At 43.7% G+C, this 23,843-nt stretch overlaps 1 protein-coding gene across 2 annotated transcripts in view; it reads left to right on the top strand.

Moving 5' to 3' along the window:
- The first annotated feature begins 5,750 nt into the window (after positions 1 to 5,750).
- CHST15 (carbohydrate sulfotransferase 15) overlaps positions 5,751 to 23,843 on the top strand; it is a 39,698-nt gene continuing 21,605 nt past the window's right edge. The window contains exon 1 of one of the 2 annotated variants that reach the window (XM_072339949.1): positions 5,751 to 5,879. The gene's annotated coding sequence lies outside the window, so the exon portion shown is untranslated. Of the gene's footprint in view, positions 6,133 to 23,843 lie in introns of both variants that reach the window. The other variant, XM_072339950.1, reaches the window with a different exon arrangement.

Genomic DNA, 23,843 nt, shown 5'->3' with positions numbered 1-23,843 from the left:
TGTGGATGAGAAAAAAGAACACAGAAGATGAACAAACCTCAGGGGAACATGTTCAGGCTCAGTAAAAATAGTGAGGCAGTATCAAGATATCTGGAAGCTCTCTTGGAATACCCTGTGAGTCATGGGCGCTGTATATTACATGGTCAACGCTTATTCAACACAAGTAATTTCTCATGCGAGACCACGGGAGTCAGAGAAATTGGCTTTGCACCAAGGTGCCTGATTCAGCAAGATGTTACCAGCACAGAGGCTCTGCTGCTGTGCTCCAGCTCTTAAACGCCGGGAGAAGGGAAGTAATCAGCACAAGGAGAGAACAGGAGATCCCTTACAGCTTTGTGCACGGCAGTGTTTGAACTCCGTGAGTATAAACTCATCAGTGAAAAATACGCGGTAAGAATAGGTAATATACACACGGGATTCATCCCTCCCATGCTGTTTCTTTGTATGATGCAGACTGAATGCTGCCTCCCTGTTTTCTGCCACCTCTGGCACTCCCCCTGAAGTCAAAATTCTGTTGCAATGACGGCAGTCATTAAAAATGATGAGATAAGAAAGTGTTTACCAGTTTTATCATTGCAGATGTACCGGAAGAATGATTGCATGTCAAAATGGCTCCGTAACGAAGCCTGACTTAGGGGGAAAAAAGGCAGAAAAAAAGAAGGCAGAAAACAAAAGGAATATTCATTTTTTTCCTGAAATTGGCAGAGAGAATTACACTTGGAGAACACATTTATCAGTATGTCAGCAAGGAGGTATGTGGTTTATCTTCGTAATAATGGTTTTCATAACTTTGAAGGTAAAGACAGCCGATCCAGCTCGATGTTTTACACACCGTCTCTAGCAAGTTAAATGACTTTATTTGTGTACACAAAACGAAGGCAAACACAGCAAAGTGTGCTGGCAGCATCGCCCTGCAGCTGGATGAGGTCAGGGTCCTTCATCTGGCCTGCAGGGAAGGAAGCATGGCATGAGCTGTTGTTGCACAACCAAACCTTCTTCTAACGAGTCTGACCTCACACACTGACCTCATCGTGACTTCAGGCCTATGGGAACTGCACTGACCATGATGTTCCCTGCACCCAGTACCGTCAGGGGTGCTGCCTGAGGGTGAAACCAGAGCCTGCAAAAGCATTAAGAGGCCTCAGCCTATGGCTGGGCTCCACATTTTGGCCCTTCTAACCTCACTGCAGCCAGTTAGAAACATCTTGCCGGGTCTGAGCACCTCCCGGATCCCCACTCATGCAGGCATGGGATTTGCTCTTCATGTATAGGATTTCTATTGCAGCAAATGGCAACTCCATAGAGTGACCATGTTCCCCAGGTACTCCAGTTAACAAAACAACCCTGGTAATTGAAATATTTACACACTGTGTCTAAAAGAAACAGTCTTTTTCATTTCATTATTATTGTTTTTTTTCCCCAAGCAATACAAAGTGTTGCATTCAGAATGTGAGTAATTCTTAAGATGCATGCATGCATGCACAGTCTGATTTTTGGGTGGTCCTGTGTGCTAGGAGTTGGACTTAATGATCCTTACAGGTCTCTTCCAACTTGGGTTATTCTGTAGTTCTATGATTCTCTGACTGCTTGTTTACTAAGTGTGCCTTAGATTCATGCCACAATCTTTTTTCAGTGCTGAAGGTGATATTGAAGGTTGGGGCTTGGACAGAACTTACCTTTAGGCATGAACAGATGGCAAGGGGGGAAAGAATAAGGTACACAAATTTACTTACGTTTATAAGATGTTATACAGTTAATCAGATTTTTCTTGAGGCAGAATGGTCAACATTAGCTGAGGAAATAAGAGAGACATGGAATCCAAGTATTGGTTAGAATGTGAGCCTGATCGAATTTTAAATGGTTCAATTTGAATTCAGAGGCTGGAGGAAGAATAATGCATGACATGGAAGGAGAAATGCTGGGCAGTGGAGGGCACACAGAATGTCCCAGTGACCTACAATTCCCTGCCAAAGGCACAGGGATAGAAGATGTGGATTTTATAGTGGCCCTAGAGAGCAACATTTTCAATATACGACATAGAGTGGAAAAGATTATTACTCTGCAGCACAAAGAAATGCAACACTCTTCCCTCCTCACTCACAAAAGCAACAAGCAACAGTTGAGCTGTGCACATGAGAAGAATTATTTTCTTCATGAAAACAAATTAAACAACATCCAGAACCAGCCAAATGTTGAGCCCCTTGGCTGCCAGCTCACATGAATGGACCACGGCTGTGAAGAGCCCTTGGTTGGTGCCACACACTTGAGAGGAGGAGCAACGCAAATCGGCACACGTGAGCTCTTTCTGATGCCAATTGGAACCCATCTCCACTTTCTTCTAAATCCCAGCTCCTCGCTTTAGAGGATCACAGAGCACTGAAGTGAAAAGCTTCGCCTACCCTTGGAGCTAAAGGCACATATTTCCAAAAGCAGCAAGCTTCAACCAGCTCCAAGCCTTCTTGTTGCATGCAGAGCCATAAAAGCATTATGGTAATTCAGAGCGCTGAACCATTTAAAATCTATTTTAATTGATTCTTGGCTACTTTGTGATTCCAGCATGTTGTTAAATGAGTGGTAGATAAAAGTAGCAGGAGGTAACATCTTCTGTTGGGAGATCATGCCTAAAATATGGCGTTCAACTCTGGGTACCTCACTGCCAGAGAGATGCAGACAAATTGGAAGGAATTCATAGAAGAGCATTAAAAATGATTAAGAGTCTGAAGAGACTGAGTTATGAGCGAAGATTAAAGGAACTTAATATGAATCACTTGGCTAAATGATGACTAAGAGGGAAACGATACCCTTCAACAAGTACTTGGAGGGCATAAATATCACAAATAAAAAGGAATTATTTAGGGCGCTGAAGGACATACCACTTGGGATAAAAGGATGGTGTTAGGCAAAGGGAAACTGGCTCTGAACATACATCGTTAAAGTCTAACAGACCATTTATGGGAAACTAAATCCCAACACATTTATCTAACCCCGCTACAGTATTAATTTTTGCCTATGATAGTAAAAAAAAAGAATAAATCCCATTGTCTTCAATTAAAGATTGAGAGAGAACTCCTAGATGCAGTCCAGGGCTGTATGGGAAAGAAGCATCACTGCCACTGGCAAGTTGGGAAAGCAGCAAAGAAACGTTCAGAGCTTTTGAAGGTTGATATACCCTTTACCCAGCACCAAAGGATGTATAAGACGTGAAACCAGTGATCTGAATTTTAAGGATGTGTCTGTTGCCAGGATACCATGGGGAAAATAAAAGTAATAACGCATTTCTTTACAACATACACATTCCATTAATTCCGGTGAGAGCAGTACCAATATTTTAATGGGAAAACAGTTCACAAGGAAGAATAAATCTTTCTCTGATTTTCACGTAGAGCCATTGTGCAGCTGGAAGAAGTGCCAAAAGGGAAGAAAAGCCACGGTGTGGCAGCCCTGACCCCCGCCTGTCTTAGAAAGCAGCTATGCATTGAACAGGATTGAATATCAGCATGAAATCAGACTTGGCCATGCCTTGATCAGCAGAGTGGATCAGCGGCACAGCGCAGTGATTCCTAAAACTGCTACCACATATATCTACTACATACATCACCTTGTGGTTCTTTGGGCTTACTGCATGGAAACTGCCCAGTTGCAGCCAGAAATCCCCACCCAGGGGGCAATCCCAACCTGACAGCTCTTGCAGATCCGGGTTCTTGGCCTTTCTCATTGCAGACACCCAAGGTCAGGGGATGGGCTCTGAGCTCCTGATGGAGCTGTGGGCATCCCTTTGCATTGCAGGGGGTTGGACCAGATGGCCCTTAGAGGTCCCTTCCAACTCCTACCAAGCCTTGAAAAAGGCTATGGATACTTTGCCTGGGGGTCATGGGAAAAGGGCTCCCTGAGAGCAGCAGGAGCAGGAAGCAAAAGCCTCTGGGTGGGGTGGTTATGGGCAACGAACTTCTCCCTTCAGTGTACGAAGCACAGAGCAGAGACATCAGCTTTTCCACCTCTCTTTGCAAGGGCAACCTAAAGATGCTGACAATACAGTGCAGTCCATTTCCCCAGATTAGTATCTGGGCTGTCCCACCTTTTTTCTTCTAGATAAGCTTGCTCAGAGCTAAGGAATATGTTCAAACTTGGTTGAGAAATGGGGTGATCCTCTGTGTTGCAGGGTGAGCCTGGTTTGATGGTCTTAGAGGTCTTTTCCAACCTCAGTGCTTCTATGATTCTGTGGTAGAGTATGACTGTCCATGATAACATAATTAGTTGCTGGAGAGGGACTCATGATGCCCAAACATGCTGGATTTCCCTCTCCACGTCACCAGATAGCACTGAAAATACACTGTAATGAGACAGCCTTCAGGGACCATGTGGGATGTTGTGGATGCTGCAGGGAAACATTGACTCCAGGGGGCTGTCGGTAGGGATCAGCGCTACAGAGCATTCCCCAAGGAACAGAGACTTTGTTTTCCTGATGTTTCTTTGAAATTGCTTGAAATACATAAAAAGGAAGGAAGGGAGTATAATTATGTAGTGATATGGCTGTGTGTAATTACAGTTCAGAGCATCTCATGAGGCCTAAAAAGGCCATGAAGGGCAGCACGGTCAACCCAGGGCAGGAATGTGGGGTGTGTGAATATTCCCAAAGTCACAGGTTTCCCTCAGTCAGCTGTTCTGCTGATTTTACAATGAAAAATCAGTGAGGTTCCAAGCAGAGGTTCTCTGATCCATCCTGAGCTCACATGCACCACAGGGAAGGAAATCTATAGATGTGGGATTTTCTGTCCACTCCTTAATTATCTACATGTTGTCTCACAGGTGTATAATCAATCACCCATTGGAGATTCTTAACCTGCTTCACTCCAAATCCCAAGTGTAGTTTGGAAGGCTCTGTTCTGTGTTTTACTATTACATTAAGCAAGGTTTCTTGTAGCATTAAGTTTGTATTTTACTACAATTACTATGCTTTCACTTCAAAGGATATTCCCACAAATTGATGTTTTTGATGCTTCTGAAAGTTATAACCAACGCTGGTTGGAAATCCTCGTCCCAAAATGCAGCATTTTCACGTTCAGCTCATGCTTCATTACATCAACTTGTTGGCACTAACACTGCTGAGCATTAAATGTGTGGACTGAAGCCCGTGCGAGGCTTCATGCAGCGTCAGGAGGGAAGCGTAGAGGGCTGTGCACACACACCAGCTGCACACGTCGGGGTAAGAGCTGCGCGAAGCAGCATGTTGTGTCCCAGAAGGTACGTGCACATGTTATGTGGATGGCTTAATAAACGGGCTGTGCATTCACATGAACATGCGTATGTACACACAGCAGCGTCCTCTCTACGGAGAATGAACGCTGTACTTATTGAGTACCGGATTCTAGCTTCTTAGTCAACGTTTGTGAGGATTTCATTACCAAAAATGACGATGGCGGTACTGCGAGGAGGGATGGAGACCCGACACGAGCCGTGTCCCTCCTCGGTTCTACCTCTCCCTATCCGCCCCCCGCCACGCTCTGCGATGCCGCCTTTCCCCCCCCCCCCCCCCGCCCCTCACCATCCACTGTTTGCTCGGGAGGGACGGAATTTCCTGCGGGATCCCTCAGGAAAAGCCCATCTCCTTCGGAACGCTTCCTCCATGCGGGTCGGAGCGCGTATATGCAAGTGTGTATCTGGGGGGGGGGGGACGGCACTGCTGGGGACCTCCTCCCCCCGCCTCCTCCCGGGCTGCGCAGCCGAGGAGTGGCGCGGGGTTGCTCCCTCCCTCCCCCTTTTTCTTCCTCCTCCTCCCCCTCCCGCAGGGCAGAGGCGGCGGGCGCAGCGCGGATGGGCGGACGGAGGGAGCTGCGGGCGCGCCTCCCGGCTGCGGGCAGGCGGAGCCGGAGGAGTAGGAGGTAGGAGAGCGGAGATCCTCGTCGGGTTCGGGGCTCTTTGGGTCGCCTCTCTTCAAGTTTGGGAGGTAGCGGGGACTTTGCGGGAAGTTGGAAGCACGCAGCGCGCACCGCGGAGCCCCGAGGGGCTAGCCCCGGGGGTGCGGTGTTGCTGCCGTCGCTACCCGGAGGCACCGAAGGCTCGGAGCGAAGCGTGCCGGTACCACCGTAACCTCCGCCCTGGGAAACGGGGTCTGAGAGCGTCCCCCTATCGCGGGTGGGTGCTGGAGGAACGCGGGGGGATGTTGCCCGCACGTGGGGCGCGGGGAACGGGGTTTGCCGAAGGGATGGTGATAGGGATAATGGGATTTGCTTTGGGAACGGTGCGAAGATAATGGGATTTGCTTTGGGGACGGTGACAAAGATTCGCTGCCGGCTCCTCGTTGGCCGTGCCGGGGAAGCGCTGTGCCGGTTGCTGAGGTTTGAGACAGCAGATGTATGAGGGTTGCATCCCATTCGGGCAGCGCGACTCTGGAATGAAGCTGCGGATGGATGTTGCTATTCGCTACTGCGTATCTTTAGGTGAAGAGAGGAGTATTTCTTAAATGCGAGCTGTTGGCTGGTAAAAATAGGTTCCCGTGTGCGTCTGCCGGGAGTGCAGTCAGGGTTTGGGGATGGGTTATTACGGTGAGAGGATCTTCAGCAACAATTCTCCATCTGAACTTTGTCGGGGTTATAAAGGGTTAGTTGCTGGGGGTTGGCTGGTTTGTTGTGTTCCTGCTGCTGTAACACTACGCTGCAGTGCCTTGGGATGATAGTTTTTAGATGGCGCATCTCAACACTGACCAAACTTTCAGATACGAAAGTGTATTTCTTTTCATTGTATTCTACGGGTTTGGGCCTAAAGGTGTCTTCCTATTGATCGATTTACACGAGACACGAGGAAAGTTTTGCTTCTTGAAAATGGTGAGCATCCAGAGAATCAATGCGTGCCTTTTGTGTGTGGTGAGCAAGAAGACAGCAGAGCAGATTGCAGGTTAGAGCTCCGAGTTTGCTGGAGCTGTTTGTGAAGGGTAAATATTTTTAAGGTCTTACTGAAAATTTTATGTGCTCACGGGTGTAAACAGATGCCTAAACGAACAGCATTGCACTTCATGCTAACTGGGGAATGCCTGATCTCTGGCAAGAAGGGAAGTTTCCATTAGTGAGATGGCACAGCATCTCTGCGCATCTGTGTGTATGTTTCTATCATTGCTATTCATATAAATTGATACGAGTATTTCATATATAGAGACACACACATATATATATACATACATAGATACTCCCTCTGGATACTGATGGAATAGCTGCCCTGGAGCTCCTCTTTGACAGCAATCATAATGTTGACCCACATCATCTGGTCTGGTGGTTGGTGGCCCTGCACATAGCAGGGGGAGGGCTGAAACTAGATGATCATTGTAGTCCTTTTCAACCCAGGCCATTCTGTGCTTCTATGATCTCTTGGCCTGAGAGTTCCTTTGCTGCTGGTGCCATCCCACTGTTGGGCATTGAGTCAAAGTATTTGGCTGACTCTTCGTGTTCCACTAGGAACAAAATCAATTTGAATGCAGAAAGGATGTAACTACCTCTATGGAGAGTTAGTAGGGAAACTAATACATGGTTTTTTTCCCTTTAAATGGCACTTAGATCTTATGCCTGCAAGCGCAGTCAACTCGCAGTTCTGAAATCAATAACAAAACAGTTTTATGGTTCAAATTTTGTAATAGGAAGACTAATCTCAATTTCAGAGGGCTTTATTTGAGGGTCTGGACCAGGAACATGATGAAACAGTGGAGATTTGCATGACAAAGCACTTAATTCCACTAATGCAGGGGAAGACAGTAATGGATTTTATCTTCTTTGCTAAACAAAAAGGAGTTATCTGGAAACTCCAAATGAGCAGGTTGGAGCAGGCTCTGATGTTTGGATTATTTCGTGTGGCTGAAGTGGAAGGATAAAGTTATATAATCCACTCGCAGCATTAGCAAGGATGGGATTATGTGGGCATAATCAAAGAGAGGCAAATAAGATCCTGCTGATATTTTAATGCTATTTTAAGCAACACAGGCACTGTGCTATTTGTACCTGGAGGCAGCGTGATTTGGGAGCTGTCTTCTTCAAGTGCAGAATATTGCTCTGTAGTTACTGGCTGGAATGGATTGATTCGCTAGAAGCAAACTGGTAACTATCAAATTAATGTAACCTGAAAAACGTGGTAGGTTTTTATGGTGGGGGAAAAATGGAAGTAGCTGAAAAGTCATAGGCCCTCTGGATGAAGTAAATACACTTGTGCAGTAATGGCCACAAATTAGCACGAACAGTTCTAATACTGATCAATAAATCATTATTTTGTGATTTATCCTCTGTGTTAATGACCTCCCAATGCCTGCCAGTACTCCAGAACAGTCTCAGACCTTATTGAAGTGTCACAGAGGGTGATTTTAGCTTTTCTGGGCTGGTAGCAGACACCTGTGGCAGGAGCTGTATGAGAACCAGGTGCTTCAGTAGGCAGAGATGGTAGCTCAGGTGATTTCAGTGGGCATTGTTATTCAGTAATGGAACATGTCCCAGCATTCCCCAATTGGCATTTAGTTAGGTGTGTGGCAGCAAGCTCCCAGAGTTCATGGGGCGTTGTTGACTGTGATACTACATCCACATCACCATGTAAGTTTTTCTTTTTTAATTAAAGTCCTTCTGCTGCCTGGATAGGGGATCCTTCTCATTATTTAAAGAAATGTCCATTGGTCAAAGATGCAGCATATTATTTGGGTGTGTGTGTATATATATATCTCCATATGTATATATATATATATATGTGGATTTACTCCATGTTTACATGGGCCGATGGTAAGAGGACAAGGGGAAATGGTTTTAAACTGAGACAGGGGAGGTTTAGGTTGGATATTAGGAGGAAGTTTTTCACCCAGAAGGTGGTGATGCACTGGAACAGGTTGCCCAAGGAGGCTGTGGATGCCCCATCCCTGCAGGCATTCAAGGCCAGGCTGGATGTGGCTCTGGGCAGCCTGGGCTGCTGGTTGGTGACCCTGCACACAGCAGGGGGTTGGACCTGGATGAGCATTGTGGGCTTTTGCAACCCAGGCCACTCTATGATATTAAGAAGCTGTAACTCAGCACTGTGTTCCCTTTACATTTTGTGTTCTAATCATTGTTCAGACAATTTCCTTAAGGAGAGACAGTAGCTAATGTTGCCCAAATGGCATACTGACTCAAGGAGCTGCAACATCCAGCTGTGCTGCTTTTCCAGTACCAATGCATTGCTCAGGCAAAGAGAGCCATGACTTAAATAGGTGCCAATATACTTCTTCTACCTCCTAGGTCTTAATTACACCTGCAGTTACTCTGTCCTTAAGGGCTTTGTATCCTGCCACCAGAAACTGCAAGGAAATATGCTGTTAAGTCACTCGGTGCTGCTCTGAAAACTCAGGTGATGTGAATTGCCCCATTTCCAACAGCTGGGAGGTTTACAGGAGCCACCCCTGACTTGAGCTGGGCTCCCTAATCGCTTTCTTCAGCCTCAGTCCTCCCCCACCCTGCCCATTTTCCTCTTTACTCTGCATTCCCACCACATTTCTTGGCTGAAGAATGCAAACCATGGTGGAAAAATAAGGTAAATTTCCCAAAAAAAGAAGAAATTTTTCAGGGCTTTCCCCCACGAATGAGTATTATTTATTTATGCAATTAGTGCAGTGTGACGTTGTTGTTTGTTTTTTTTTTAACTGAAGAACTGCAGTGCCAGATTGGAGTCTAAATACAGCTATTCACACAAGGGGACGGGATCTGTAAGCTCCCACAAGCTCTTATCTCAAAGCAGCCTGAATTACACTGATCTCTCCACTTTCATTGCAATCTCACTAAAACTGCCCAGTTATACGTAGCATTGTTGACCCGCTCCCTTCAAAATACATTGGGCTGCTTATGTGTATCTACCAGAAAGCACGCTGTGTGCTCAGCCACACTGGCTGTTTCTCTGTACGACCTTTTCATTTGTGTTTCTGATCTGAAGGACGCGATTACAATTCTACCCCAGTTGCTTGGTTTGGTTTTTACACGCGAGGGAGAAGGGAAAGCTCGCAAGGAGCTGGAGAGCAGCAGAAGCGCTGCAATGGGAGCTCTGTAATCCTTTGATTACACAGCTGTGCTTGACATGCCACTAAACAGCACTTTAGGGGCAAGCAGTTAATGTAGCTTTGCTGTGGAATATTTATTGATTTATGTTACACCTGGCTTCCAGCAGCTGTTGGATGTGGCTTGCAAATGCGACTTGGAGGAGCATGGCATCCTTATTAAGAGGCAAACAGGTGAGGTGCTTGCTGCCAAGCAAGAAGAAACACTTGAAATGAAGTCTAGTTGGGTAGCAATGGCTGACTGTGTCCTCTGTGGCTGCACACTGGAGTCAGTGGTTTGACAGCACCAGCCCCATTGCCTCTTCCTGTTCCTGGACCCAGATGAGTAGCAGGGAAATGCCACAGGCTTTAGAATTTCATGATAACATATAAGTGAAAGATGAAAAGACATAATATCTGATCTGGTACCCACAGTTTGGCAGAACGAAGCACTGTGGCCCTTCCCCAGACTGAAATTACTCTTCAGAGTCCTTCTGGCAGCCCCAATCCAAGTGCAGCTTTGGGCTTTGAATCCATCCTCTGGAAGCAATCTAAAATCTAGGATTCTGTGTTGATTCTAGATTGCAGACACTTAAATTGTGCATTTGGGTGCAGTGTTAATTGTGTGGTGCCTAAGCTAGAACGTAATGACCTGTGAATACCAGAATGTATTCTTCTGAAGAAAGAGTGGTATAGCCATGAGGTCTGACTGTGTAAAGCAAGGAATGGGAGGAAGCTGAGAGGGATCATTTTAGATTAGGAATATTTATCCTGTAATGAAATGGGTTTGCCTGCAAGGCCAGCTCTTCTCAAGGGAATAAGCTCCCTAGAGAAGTCTTTAAACTCTTAAAGCCAATGCTTCTTTTACAGGGCCATCCTATGGTATTTCTGGTATTCCTTTCCAACCTCTTGGACTCTGGCTACTTGTTAGATCAGCAATCTATCTTTTAACAGACACGTAAAAATATTAAATGGGTAATGTGAGGTAGACACTGTTAATGCTAAATAAGTAAAATAGAAATTTAAAACTAAGACTGGTAAGGAACGCCTAAAGCTCAGTTCTTCATAGATCTATTTCACAGTGGGATGCCAAGGGTTGTGCTCTTCTTCCTTCCGCAGCCATGGTTAGCACATTTGTAGACTACTGCTGTAGAATTGATCCTTTTGGTTTGATTGCTGAGACCAGAAAATTGCTTGGGGTCGTTTCTGTAAAGTGTTTTGGATGCTGTTCTGTTGAAGTGGAAGAGGGGCAGGCTTCATGTGTGCATCAGGCTTTGAGCACATGCAGAGCTGATGGCAGGTCAGCTCCACAAAGGAGCATGGGTTCATGCTCTGCAGCTGTGCTTCAGAATTAGGAACTCCTTGTTTGTTTGGTGGGTCTCTGGATTTCTAACCATGATATTTGGGTAGTAGTTTTGCATTCGTTGCAAGTGCAGAGCTCAGATAAAGTGACTGAGTTTCTCTGGGTGAAAACCTATGAAGAACGATTACTGCATGAGCTAGAGTTGTGTCTGTATAAAAGGACAAAAACTTGTTCTTGAGCACTTCAGCATTGACTATTACAGCTTCAGGCCTTGAGCAGCTCGTTGGGCCTATTCATAAGGAAAATAACTTAGATGAAAAAAGAAATCATAAATTATAGAGCTATGAAAACGGTATCTCAGGTTGAGGATTAACTTGCCTGAGGAAGAGATAAGAATAAATCAGAATGAAACCACTATTGCTCTTGACATTCAGTATTAGAATTACTTTGCAAAGCTATTTATGTCAGCTTTAGAACAGTTTGAACAAGAAATGAGATGTGAGAGGTGAGCGGAAGGGAGCATTGGATCCTAAGCTCATTGCTCTCATTACAGGAGGGAGGAAAAATTGATTTGTGTAACATCAGGCTATTTAAATACTGAAGCATTTAACTCTTCAGAGGAGCTACTTGGAACATTGCTAAGGAAAGCAGCCAAATTAAAAATACTCGGTGTAGTAAAATGGAATATATGTATTGGTATCCATGGAAATCCCACGTGGGCTTCTCTTGCTTTGAGGTTGCTCAGGAGCAGCTCAGCTCTCGGTGTTGATTGAGGGGCATGGTGTTAATGGGCATGGTAGTGATGAGCTGATGCTTGGTCTTGATGGTGTTGGTGGTCTTTTCCAAATGTCATGATTCTGTGATGTAAGGGAAACCTGAATTTGGCTCCTCCAAACTGTGGGCAATGGGAATATTTTCCACTTGTTTTGGAGAAGTTCAATATGGACTCTGTGAATCGGGAGTGGACTGGAGTATCCTCTGGTGCCTTTAATGGTGCTGGATGGTGACAATAAAGAATCTTTAGCTTCAGTCTCCACTGCCTTTTTAATTTATCTTATCTTTTTTGAAGTGGTTTCAGTAACGATTTGGATAAGGTATCCTTCCTAGGTGGCTTCAGGTCATCTGCTGCTTATTTCTGCCTACAGCTTAAAAAAACCAATCAGTATTCTTGCTGTTTGAAATAACAGTTTCTATGTTGCAGTAACTCGTTTTTGGTGTAATACAGTGGAATGCATAAAAAGCTTCTGCTGTGATTTAATAGCTTTGTCTTTTAATGGTAGCCATTAAGTGGGTGTAGTAATCTCTCCAGTTTCTTCGGTTTTCATCTTGCTATGCAGCTACATTGGATAATAAATGACAGAAATACTGAAAAATGTACTTTGAAAATACGTGTAACCATTTAAATACCAACAGCGGCTTCTGTTGGACTATTGTAATTCCTAGATATTTTGCCAAGGCTTTTCTGTATCAAAAAAATTCACTTTCTGACAACACATGCATTTAAACCACTTGCCTGCTACTGAAACAAGACTCTCCCAACCACAGTCCCTAAAAATGTTACATTGCAATATTTTAATAACTTTATCTGTGTATCTTTAAAGGTAACAAATAGTTCTGCAACAGCCAGTACCATTAAGCTGCATTTAAGCAACAAATTATGGGGTTTCAAATTAGGTGATATAAATGCTGTGCTCATTCCAGCACAGCGGTTCTCAGGATAAACTTCTGGCTTCATTGAAATCAATGAAGGCTCTTCCTGCTGACTTAAGCACGCCAGGATTTAAAAAATAAATCGAAATGAGATCTTAAAAACTTTTCTTGATGAGTTGCTGGAGCTGGAGTCGTGCAGCTGGAGGTTTCTGTGCATGTGTTCCTTAGTTCAGCTGGGAAGTCTGAAGGTGGAAGTGATGTCTGCTGGGGTTGAGAGCATGTGAAAGGGGATGATGCTTTCATTTGATAACACCCCTGCTCTATTATTTCATAGAATCGGGGGATGTCCTCAGCTGGAAGGGACCTATGAGGATCATTGAGGTCACCCCCTGGCTTCAACCATGTCCACCCCAAATCCAAACCTTGTGTCTGAGAGCATTGTCCCAGTGTTCCCTGAGCTCTGGCAGCAAGGGGCTGTGTCTTCTGCCCTGAGGGGTTGTTCTGTGCCCACTGCCTCTGGGACACAGACTTTCCCCATCCCCCAGTGTTATCCTCTCCTGATGCAGCTCCACACCAGAGGTCCCCTTTTTTTGAGGTACTGTGGAGTTGTGCAGGTTTCTGGGCTAAGGGAAGCGAGTGTGCAGTTGGACTTCCTTGCTATGGATATTTAGGCACTCAAAGTGATGACAACCCCCTGAATCCACCTCTTTATTTAAACAGACTTATTGCATTGCGTGGATAGGAGTTCAGCCTTTTGCATTGGGGCACCATTCAGGAACGGTCTTAGGGCCATTTTTAGTGTTGCCCTTTTGGCACCAGGGATTTTTTAGGTAGCAATTGAATAGGAGGAAGGAATTAATTTGATTTAGTGATGTCAAACTGAGAACCAAGTTCCTCCTAGCGCATCCCTCAAAAAACGCTTAGTGGCTCTGGATTTAGCCTGCCATCCGCTTTACTTTGCAGAGATAATTTTGAACTTCCTTTGCTGATAAATATTTAGACTCTGTTTATATTCCATCTGATTTTTTTGCTAGATAGAGCTCACAGACTTTTTTTCCTGTAGATACTTATTACTGGAGAGATTGGTATCACAAGATTTGAAAGCACGCTGATGGCAGTTTAGTCATTTTAATTGTAGCCGACCACATCTTTGCTGATTATCCAATAGAATCTTACTATTTTCCAAAAGGGGTCCGTGTTTCTGGCTGCAGGAGTTGGAAGGGCAGCTCTAGTTGCTTCACCTGCAGTGCAAGTGTAGGTGCAGAGGGCATGGATGGATTAGATGGGACCATTGGTGAGGATTGAGAAGGAATGAAAAGAGGAAAGACTTCCAGGTTTGTTAACAGGTTTGGTACCACTACGTTGCTGAACCCAGCATAAAAATCACGCCTATTTCTTTTGGTTTTAAAGTTAGCAATCTAAAATCTAACAACCTGTGGAAATCTAAGCTAGTAGTCATTAACATGAGTGTCTGAAGGATTTCCTTCTCAAAACTGTGTGTGTAACCCTTTCCTTATGCCCTGGCTCTGTGATGTGCACTGGGGGGTAGCTTGGCTAAACCTCAGTGCTGTTTTGCTGTCTTGCTAATTCCTTTTTTGGAATCCTGTTTTTCCTGATGTGAACGTGACAACCCCACTTCAATTAGCTAACAGCAGTTGTCACCACTGCTGGGGATCACAGTAAATGAGAGTCTTAGAAGTATCTATGTCAAAATAAATGAATAAAACATCTAAGAAGCTTCACAGCTTTACTAGGAAGCAATAAACTTAACCGAAATGGTTAACAGCATCGCAATGACTTGCCGACTTATATTACAGCCTGTAGCCACCAGATGTCACTTAGTTTGTGCGCTGTGTTGGGGAGAAAAACGTCCCCGTGTGTAGAAGATTATAAAAGGAAAAATAGCAGCTTGCTCTAAATAGGTTTGTTTCTGTTTGTACTCGTAATTGGCAAGTTGCCTTCCTTAATAAATATTTTCATCTTAAAATAGATTGTATGGTCCTGTTTCTCACAGACAAGATAGACATTGCATTTTTTTATGAGCCTTAAATGTCAGCAGTGACATTTTAAATTCCAATCCTTAAAAGCATAATTAATAGGCTTACTGAATTTTTGAAAGGATGCATGTACATTTTATGGAAAGGATATATATATAAATATATATTTACGAACTGCGCAATCATTAAAGATGCCTTAACCAGGAGTTTACATGTTGTTCATTTCTGGCCAGTTTAAAAGCAGCGAGCTGGATCAAAAACTCATGCAGGACAGAAAGCAAGGTGGAGGGATGCAAAGACAGGGAAAACAGCATCCACTTACAGAACTCTGCAATTCATCCTTAGGTTTTAAAGTCTTCAAAACAGAATGTAAATGTGGGTAGACGTGTTCTAAACTGGAGAAGAAACACTTGGTGCCCAGTGTAAAAGTACTTCTTCCAACCCCATTGTGCATAAGCTGCCTCAGTGAGCAGGATGTGTTGGCTGATTGGCCATTCTCACTTGTGAGAAAAGAGCTGGTGTTCTGGGTCCTATGGTAAGCAATGTTTCTTCCCTCCCGTTACTAGTGATGCTAAATCTCTGCTGCACGCTTGGTCTTTTTCCTGGTACTGTGAGAAAGTAGAAACTGAATTTATTGGACTGGAAGCAAAGAGACTGAAAACAGGATTTTTTTATTGGAGAGTGATTAGTGCTTTTCTGGTTTTTGTTTCTTTGCTGTTGTTTGCTTGTTTTTAATGTTTCAATCCAAAATGAAATCTGCAGCAGGTGTTGTAAGTTCTGTGTTTCATGCAGATTTGGAGGGCATAAATCCATTGTTTGATGTGAAAGATGTTGTTTCCCATCTTTTTCTTTGAGGTCCTCAAGAGTAGCTGTTTTGAAAGACTGCCTATCTTCGCTTTTCATCTATGGTGGAAAAATGTTCTCTAGTATGGCATTCAGTAACTTGAGGCAAGAGTATGTGACACAGCCCTTTCTTCTTTCCCCCTTTCTTTAGTGCTTGAGCAAAACCAGAGAACAACACCTGAAAAGAAATGGCTTGACTAATAAGTGGGTCAAACTGGTGTTTTTAGCAGCTAATATGAAACTAATTCTATTAGTGAGGGCTCCAGTGTCTTAAATGAAGGCTGTTTACGAGCCCGAGAGTTTCATTTCCTTGCTGCAGGGCTGGCCACAGTAGCTCCGAAAAGACCACCTGCGACCTGTGGAGGCTCTTAGTTTGATGGTCAGAGTTTTAGATAGTGAAGGCATTTTCCGAGACTTAAACAAGTGAGAGAATTATAAATTAAATTGAATGTCCAGTGGTGAGGCTGTCATTTCTCCTGTGCCACTAGGATGGCTGTCTAGCTTGCCTTATTTCTCCACGCTCTGTTTGGGTGCTGTAAGAGCAGGAGGTGAGTGACTTTCACAGTAGGCTTCATTTTTGCACACTAGAAAGTCTTTATCCCTTGGGTGCACCACTAGTGTTAGTGCCAGAAGGTGGAGAGTTCTCATGGGCAGAACACCAAAGCAAAATCATTTAATAATAATAATAACTAACCAATTTGGCTGAGAGCCTCACTGCCTGGTTTGAGAGACCCCCACGTGTGTGATGAGGCTCTGTCTGCCCTGGTGATAGAGGTGTTTGTAGACAGAGGGGTGCCAGAGCCAGCTTTTTACCTCTGTGCCGTGGGGCTGCTCCATCTGAGATGGCTCTTGCTGGCTGCTGAGTCACACTCCTGGGGCTGTGATGAGAGATGTGGCATTTGGCAGCACTTTATTGCCTGTTGCTGACTTTGGGTGTGGGCGTGGAGTGATCTTTGCAGCAGACAATGATTGATATGACCTTCTGCAGCGCATGGCGTGTTTTGTTAACAGCATTCTTGAGGGTGGAAAGCATTAAAGGAGACCAAGCACAAACCGAGTTGTACAATGCCATATTTCTAAAGCCATGAAACTCCTTCTGGTGCCGGTAATAAGGCTGGAGGCATAATTCAATAGCATTATTTATAGAGCAGGTCAGCACGGTGCCCTTTTTTTTGCATTTCTCTGGACTTGAGGCACTAAAACAAGGGCCTTCCCTGGAGCTGCAGTTCAGTGTATCAGCTATAGCTTGCACTTCTACTGCCAAACACACCATAACAGAAGCATATGTTATCTCCCTAACACACACATATTCTATTTATCCTTGCTTTGTAGCAATGAATGTTACTTTGGAGAAACGAACCCTGCTTTCCTAGAATGCTTGTGTTGTCATTTACTGACAGTATTTTAGGGATTTTTTTTTATGATGTCATCATTTATATTGCATAGTAGTGCTTAGAAACCATAAGTGGGCTTGGAAGCCACCTCTCCTAGACCTAAGACACCCTTTTAAGCTTTTATCTCATTGTAGACCTTGCTGCAGACATATATTAAGGAATCCACAGTTTGTTTCACATAAAAAAAAGAAATATCCTCTCCAAATGCATCTGTATGCTCCTCATGCCATCTGGGTCCCCTGGGTGTCTGAAAGCCTTGAACACATTAGCAACCTAAATTAAGTTATTGCATTAGGCTCATAAAATCAAAGAATTGTGTCTTTAACTCGAGGTAAATACTATTGGAAGAAGAGAAACTGGACAGGTGGAAACATGTTTCAGCACTTCAGAGGTGCTGGAGCTGGTTTTGATTAAATCACTAATTTGGCGAAAGCTGGAGTTTATGGGTCCTCACAAAACATTTCTTGAGGTGTTTTCTGGAGGTGCTATTCGTTCTTCGTAGACTTTTGTAACCTCTATAATGACAGAAAATTTGAGATGGAAGCTAAGCTTTTTATGTTCTCATTGCAGTCAGGCATCTGTTCTAGAGAAGCTGGCTGCCAACTGTAGTTGGTAGAACCTGTCACTTTCCATTTTTCTGTGAATTGCTTCATTAAATGATTCATTGCAAGAAGTGGAACCAGTGCTCCATAACTACTGCAGGTCCAGATTTCAGCTGCAGTGTCCCAAGGTCTGTCCTCCTCTGAGTTTCCCCCTGGTGCTTAAGCAGGGGTGCATTAAGGGTGAATTTTTTCGTGTTCTAATGCAAAGCCCATAGAAATGAGTTTTGAGCCCTTCGTATGTTACTTAATTACTTAACATCTCCATTGGGAAAATATTCTCATAGAGAGCTTGCCTTGGCTGACCTCTGAGCCATAGATAAAGACCGTCTGGATTGCTGTGCTAAGTGCTGCCTTTATGTTAGAGAAAACCTTACAGAAGAGGAAGGGTGGGGACGAATACATGCCAAGTTTTTCTTGGTGCATTCATCCATAAGTAGAAATGGTGGTTGTTCTCTTTTTTTTTTCCTTTATTTTTATTTTAACCTGGTTTCTTTCCATGGAAAGGAAGTTCTCAGGCTTTTTTTTTATCATGTTTGTTCACGATCTGCAGCCTGGCTAAGTGTGACATAAACCATACAAAAACATTTGTGCTTATATTCTTGCCAGGAGGGAAATAAATACATTGAAACCTATAGGAGCACACGGCCAAGTCCAAGGAACCAGAGACCCCATGAATGAGGAATTGTTCTGGGTATTATGGTGTGTGCTTAGTGGGAACAGGTTGGTCCTGTACATGGCATAGCTTTATTTGTTGTTTCATTGTAAATTGGAATCCTTGTGCTGTTCAAAGATCACTGGGCTAGAGTTTTCTGAGCTATGAATGCTGCGTGAAGAGCAGTGAATTTGTGAGATGCTGATGAAAGACGGTTTTCTTTCCTGTAGTATTAAGTATAAGCAAATGAAGATATTTGGATTTCCTCAAGTTTGTGGTCATTTGAATGTTATCCTTTAGCTGTGATTATCTGAAGAAATGAGAGGATGATAACGAGCGTTTAAGCCATTATCGAATGGCGTTAGGTTCCACATCCATCATGTGCTCTGTGCCTGTGAAGATGCACGTTGCTATCAACAGATAACAGAGTGCAGCCATGCAAAGTGTCTTCAGAAAGATAGCATCTTGTAGGCTGGTTGGTTAAAAATCAGTATTGCTTTTATGTAGTTAAAGCATGTGTGGTATGGATGTGCAGCTGGGGCTAAGCCTTTGGTGAAGTGCTGATGAGGATCAGTAGAAGGCTTTGGAAGTAAATGTTGTCATGGTACTTTAGTTGGCTGAGACTTATCTGCTGTATCATCACTTAAGGAATACAAGTTACTGAACGTTTACAGAAGTTACTGCTGCTCTTGGAATGCTTATTTCTTTTCTTTATGCATTGAGACAAAGCCACGGTTATCTGGTATTAATGAGTAGTTTCTGTTGATGATTTTTGTTTGAATTTACAAGAAACTCTAATGACAGACTCCAGTACTCAGTTTGTCTTTTCAGGATGCAGCTGTGTATGTTTCCTTTCACGCACTCAGCACTAGATGAAAGATGTAATGCCCTATTCATGAAGAAGTACTTACACGGTACTTATGTACGGATGAGATATGTTTTTCCATCTGTTTTAATGCACGTCTCGTGGAGAAGGTACCATATATGAGTCATGATGGCAAATTTCAGGTGACAGGGTTAAGATAACAAGGTTTATAGAGAGAATTCAGTTTGGAGGTTGAGGAAAATCCCTTTTACAGTCACTGAAAATCAGAAGAGCAACTGCTAGCATATACTCTGGAGTTGTCAGAGCAATATTGTGTTTTAAGTATTGCATCAACCCATCTCCTTCTGGAAGGCTGCTTATTTATTGAAGCATGAATGTGTATCAGGTGGATTCTAGTAGATGCCCTTTTGTAGTTCTATTGTAAGCAGGTAAATGTTACCAAACCATAAGATGAACGGGTACTGAAGGCATCATATTTTGCATATTCTATTTATTCCATGCAATGTTATTCATCCCTCAAAAGCATCCTTAAATTAGCAGCTGATCTCTCACAGCCCACAAGTTTTAGCCATTCCTACTGCCTACCGTTTGCAAAGTGACAAAGTATTAGATTTCAGATGGTGGAAAGAATATGTTTCTCACTTTAAATCAACTTGAGGTAGCAGCTGTTAAAATCAAGTAAAATCAAATGTGTAAAAAGAACAAGATGGTAATCAGAGTAACATAACTGTGAATGCCCACAGTTTTGCAACGTGCTGAGGCTAAAAATGCTTGGCAAGACCACTGGAAATACTCTGGGAACATTTATCTCCCACGTGTTGGTTCTGGACCTGTAATCAATGCAGGAGACAAAGACCCATGCTGAAAATAACTCTTCAGCACTGGAAGATCTCTTCCTGCAAATTCAGCTGTGCTATACTCTGTCTGTATCTCTTTCTTGAATAAGAGTAGTCAGATGCTCTGAATGTGGAGATTTATTTCCCTGCAGCATGGAGAAGTTTTTGTGTGCATCTCGCCTTAGGGGGTGTGGATGGCATAAGCCTAAATCTGAGGCAGTCACTCGACTCTCACGTTGCAACCAATGCAAGGAAAGAGGCTTTCCAAGGGCATTGCTTTTCTTTTGGCTGCTCCCAACAGACGACTCTGAAGTCATGGCAGGGAAGTTGAAACCAGATGTTCATTATGGTACTTTCCAACCGAGGCCATTCTATGATTCTGTGAGTTTCAGCTCAACCACAAATTTGTTGATGTTTTGGGGGAAAAACTGAAGTATGGAATTGCCAGATGGGTACTCGGTTTGGCTTGCCACCCTGTGTAAATTTATAAAGCTGCTAGGTTAAAATTAGACTGGTTGAAGAACATACCCAGGAAATGCTTATTTTTGAATGAGTTCTGGATTGTGCAGGCAGATACAAGCAGTGTTGCTTCTGCAGGTTAATGCTCTAATGTATGCTTCAGAGATGTTATTTTTACAACAGCTTTAAGATTGGACTTCTACTTGCTCCACTGCATTAATCATACTCTTGTTTATACAGTCTAGTAAATGCAGTGAGACTGTTGCATTTCAATCTAAATTTATATAAGTACCTCTCTGCTGTTAGGATGTCTGTATTTAACACATGAACTCTTGGAAGGAAGTAGAATGGTTGCACGGCTGCCCAGGGAGTGGTGGGGTCACCATCGTTGGACACCTCCAGAGCCATGGGGTTGTGACACTGAGAGATGTGGGTATGGTGGGGGTGGGTTGGGGTTGGACTTGGAGATCTGAGAGGTCTTTTCCAAACCGTGGGGAGATTATGTTTGTCTCAGGAATGAAAGGACAGTGCTGGGGACGTCTTCTCCTTCCAGGTTATCTTTGTTCCGGGTTATCTGTACTGCAGTTTTAAGGTTGGCACTTGCCCAGCGCTCCAGAAGAGCTGTTATCTGCCCAGGGTCTTGCTGTGTGCTGTCTGACTGCCTTGAAGGCTGTCCAACCACGCAGTCTTGTTCTTCTGTGAAAGAAATTGCTCAACCCAGGATTACTGCTGTGCTTCACTCTTAGTAGCTTGGAAGCACTCACTTCTGTAGTATCTGTGTGTCCTGTACTCACTGTATCAGGACTATTTGGTGCCCTGGTGTGAGCACGGAGAGCAATTTTTGCGTGATCAGATAAGGTGATGGAAACAAGCACGCTATTCTCACCAAAGCCAGCTTAGCAGGAACACAAAGGGCATGTCTCTGTTGAGCGAGTTGCTCCAGAAGAGCACTTTTAAGTGAATCACAGCAATGCCTGCCCAGGGACTCAGACAAGAGAGCAGGCTTGGGAGTCTGAAAAGAAAGTGAGATAGACAGCAGCCAGAAAGAAGTGCGTGATTAAAACAAAAAATAGCCTGCATTTAGTAAGCGAATTCTTCCAGTACTACAGCAGCTCTTTGCCTCTGGAGCTTTCTGAAGATAAGCACTTATTTGTTCTTGATTACAGCTCGACTGCAGGGTGTATGGGAGCTGTATTTAGATATGAAAGCTTTTCCTACCTGTCTCCCTTCTGCATTTGGGTGATAAAAACACTTGGAGTGGAAGAGTCCTGTATCAGATTAAGAGCTCGTTTCATGATTCTGTGTTTAATTAGTTCTTTTAGAGGGAATGCCACTGATCTGCAGGATAACGGTGTGATTTACTCTTTGAAAATGCGCCTAGGCAAGAAGTTATGTCATCGTGGAGTACTGTGATATCCTGTGCTGAAAATAAAACTTCAAGGGCTGTTTAATCTTATGAAATACGTAATAAAAACATTTGTGGCACAGCCAGGCTTATTACTTCTGCTTTGCCTGAAGATGTATTTTTGGGTGTTCCCTTAGCCTCTACCATGAGCTCCTTGGTTCTTTTTCCTTTTGCTTCATAACAAAAGAAAACGCGCATGGCAAAGCCAACCTGAAGAATTTTCAGTGACATTAAATTGCTGAGTGGTTTAACCTCCTGTCTGTTTAGATTTTATAGTTTATACTGAATGTCTTTCTGGAGATTTAAGAAAACGTGGCTTTTTTTTTCCAGCAAAGGATAAACATTAGTTGCCATTAACACTGGTACTTTGCATCTCTTCTGGCTTGTGGTGATTTGGTCACATTCAGTGAGGAGGGGCCAGCTGCTTTGGTAGCTGTTAAATAGATCTGATTTCTGCTTGCATTCTGAATGCCACAACCTTTAAATCGGGTTCCTTATTTTTGGGGAAAGGAGTCTGTGAGCCATGCAGAATGGATGCATCACTTTCTCTGTTATTGTGGAGTGACCTCAAGAACCGTGTAGGCTGTATCAGGAGGTTGCTTACAGTAACCAGTGAGTAATAATAATAACAGAAAAAGATACTGAACTTTGGCCATGCATAATGTTTTAAGCCAGATTCAGGCTTCAAATGGCTCTTCTGTGAGAAGGCATGCACTGCTGTAATTAATGTATAGATGAAGTTTTTCTACAGCACACAACTTTTTTCTTATTCAGTATAAATCCATTTGTGTTTCTCTAGCAATCTGCTATGCGAGATGAATAGAAAATAAGTGAAGTGAAAGGACGAATTGCTGGAGATGCTGCACATCACAAGCGATGTCTTCTGATCAAGTGCTGAGCAGCCAGTGAGCACTGTAGGCAGAATTCTGCTCTGAGTTATCCTTATGAATATGTGAGAACAACATTTTGCTCCATACTTGGGGAGGAGTGTCTTAAACACAGTGGTGTGAGCTCCATCTGGGTGTGGGGTGAGGGGTTCTCCATGTGTGGGACATGCAGTGCTACAGGCCTGGTGGCTGGCACAGTGGTGGTTTTTCTTCTTTTAGGGTTTTCATCGCAGATGATGCCCAAAGACTCAACACTTTGCTTCAGCTCTCGTCGTTGATACACAGCTTGCATGGGAATTGTTTATGGAAAATGGCCTTGTGTGGATCTGTGGCAGCTACTGGACTAGTCCTTGTCCCTGCTTTCAATGTGGAGGAATACAGCCCTTGCCTTCTAAACCTTAATTCTAGGTTAGGTCTAACTGAGAGACCACGATGTGCTTTGGTGTTTATCAGTAGGACAGAGGCTGGCTGTTCTCAGATCTGTTTGGTTTTTCTGTCTGGACATTAACTTAAAGAAATGATGGGCCTGATTCTAGGTCAACATAAAACAAGTGAATTGTGAAGATACATGTTTTTGTGGTGGTGAAATTTTTAGTGATGCTTTCTGCTGAAAAAGTTTGATTTAAAAGTGGGTGATATCAGGCTGAATAGTTATTTTTCATCATTTCCAGGAACCTCCAAGAGGTTCACCTTCAGATGTGGCGATGGGTTTCTGTGGAAGGCATTGCTTCTCTCACCACGTCCCCCTCTTCTTCCTTGCCTCTGACAATCTCTTTGCTCTTAATTAGAGCACGAACACTGCAAATAAGTGGTGACTTGAACTTAGTAACTATTTCCTGAGCACCACTGGACTAATAATAAGAGTGGGTCCTTATTTGATTGAAGATACTGCTGTTGCTGTGGTTTTAGAGAGTTTGCAGTTTCTTTTGCAAATAGGGGGTTTTGCTTGTTCCCTTCTTGCATTTTTC

The sequence above is a fragment of the Excalfactoria chinensis genome, chromosome 6, assembly GCF_039878825.1.
Source record: "Excalfactoria chinensis isolate bCotChi1 chromosome 6, bCotChi1.hap2, whole genome shotgun sequence".
NCBI lineage: Eukaryota > Metazoa > Chordata > Aves > Galliformes > Phasianidae > Excalfactoria > Excalfactoria chinensis.
Note: the sequence above shows the minus strand (reverse complement) of the source record. Positions and strands in the feature narration are given on the sequence as shown.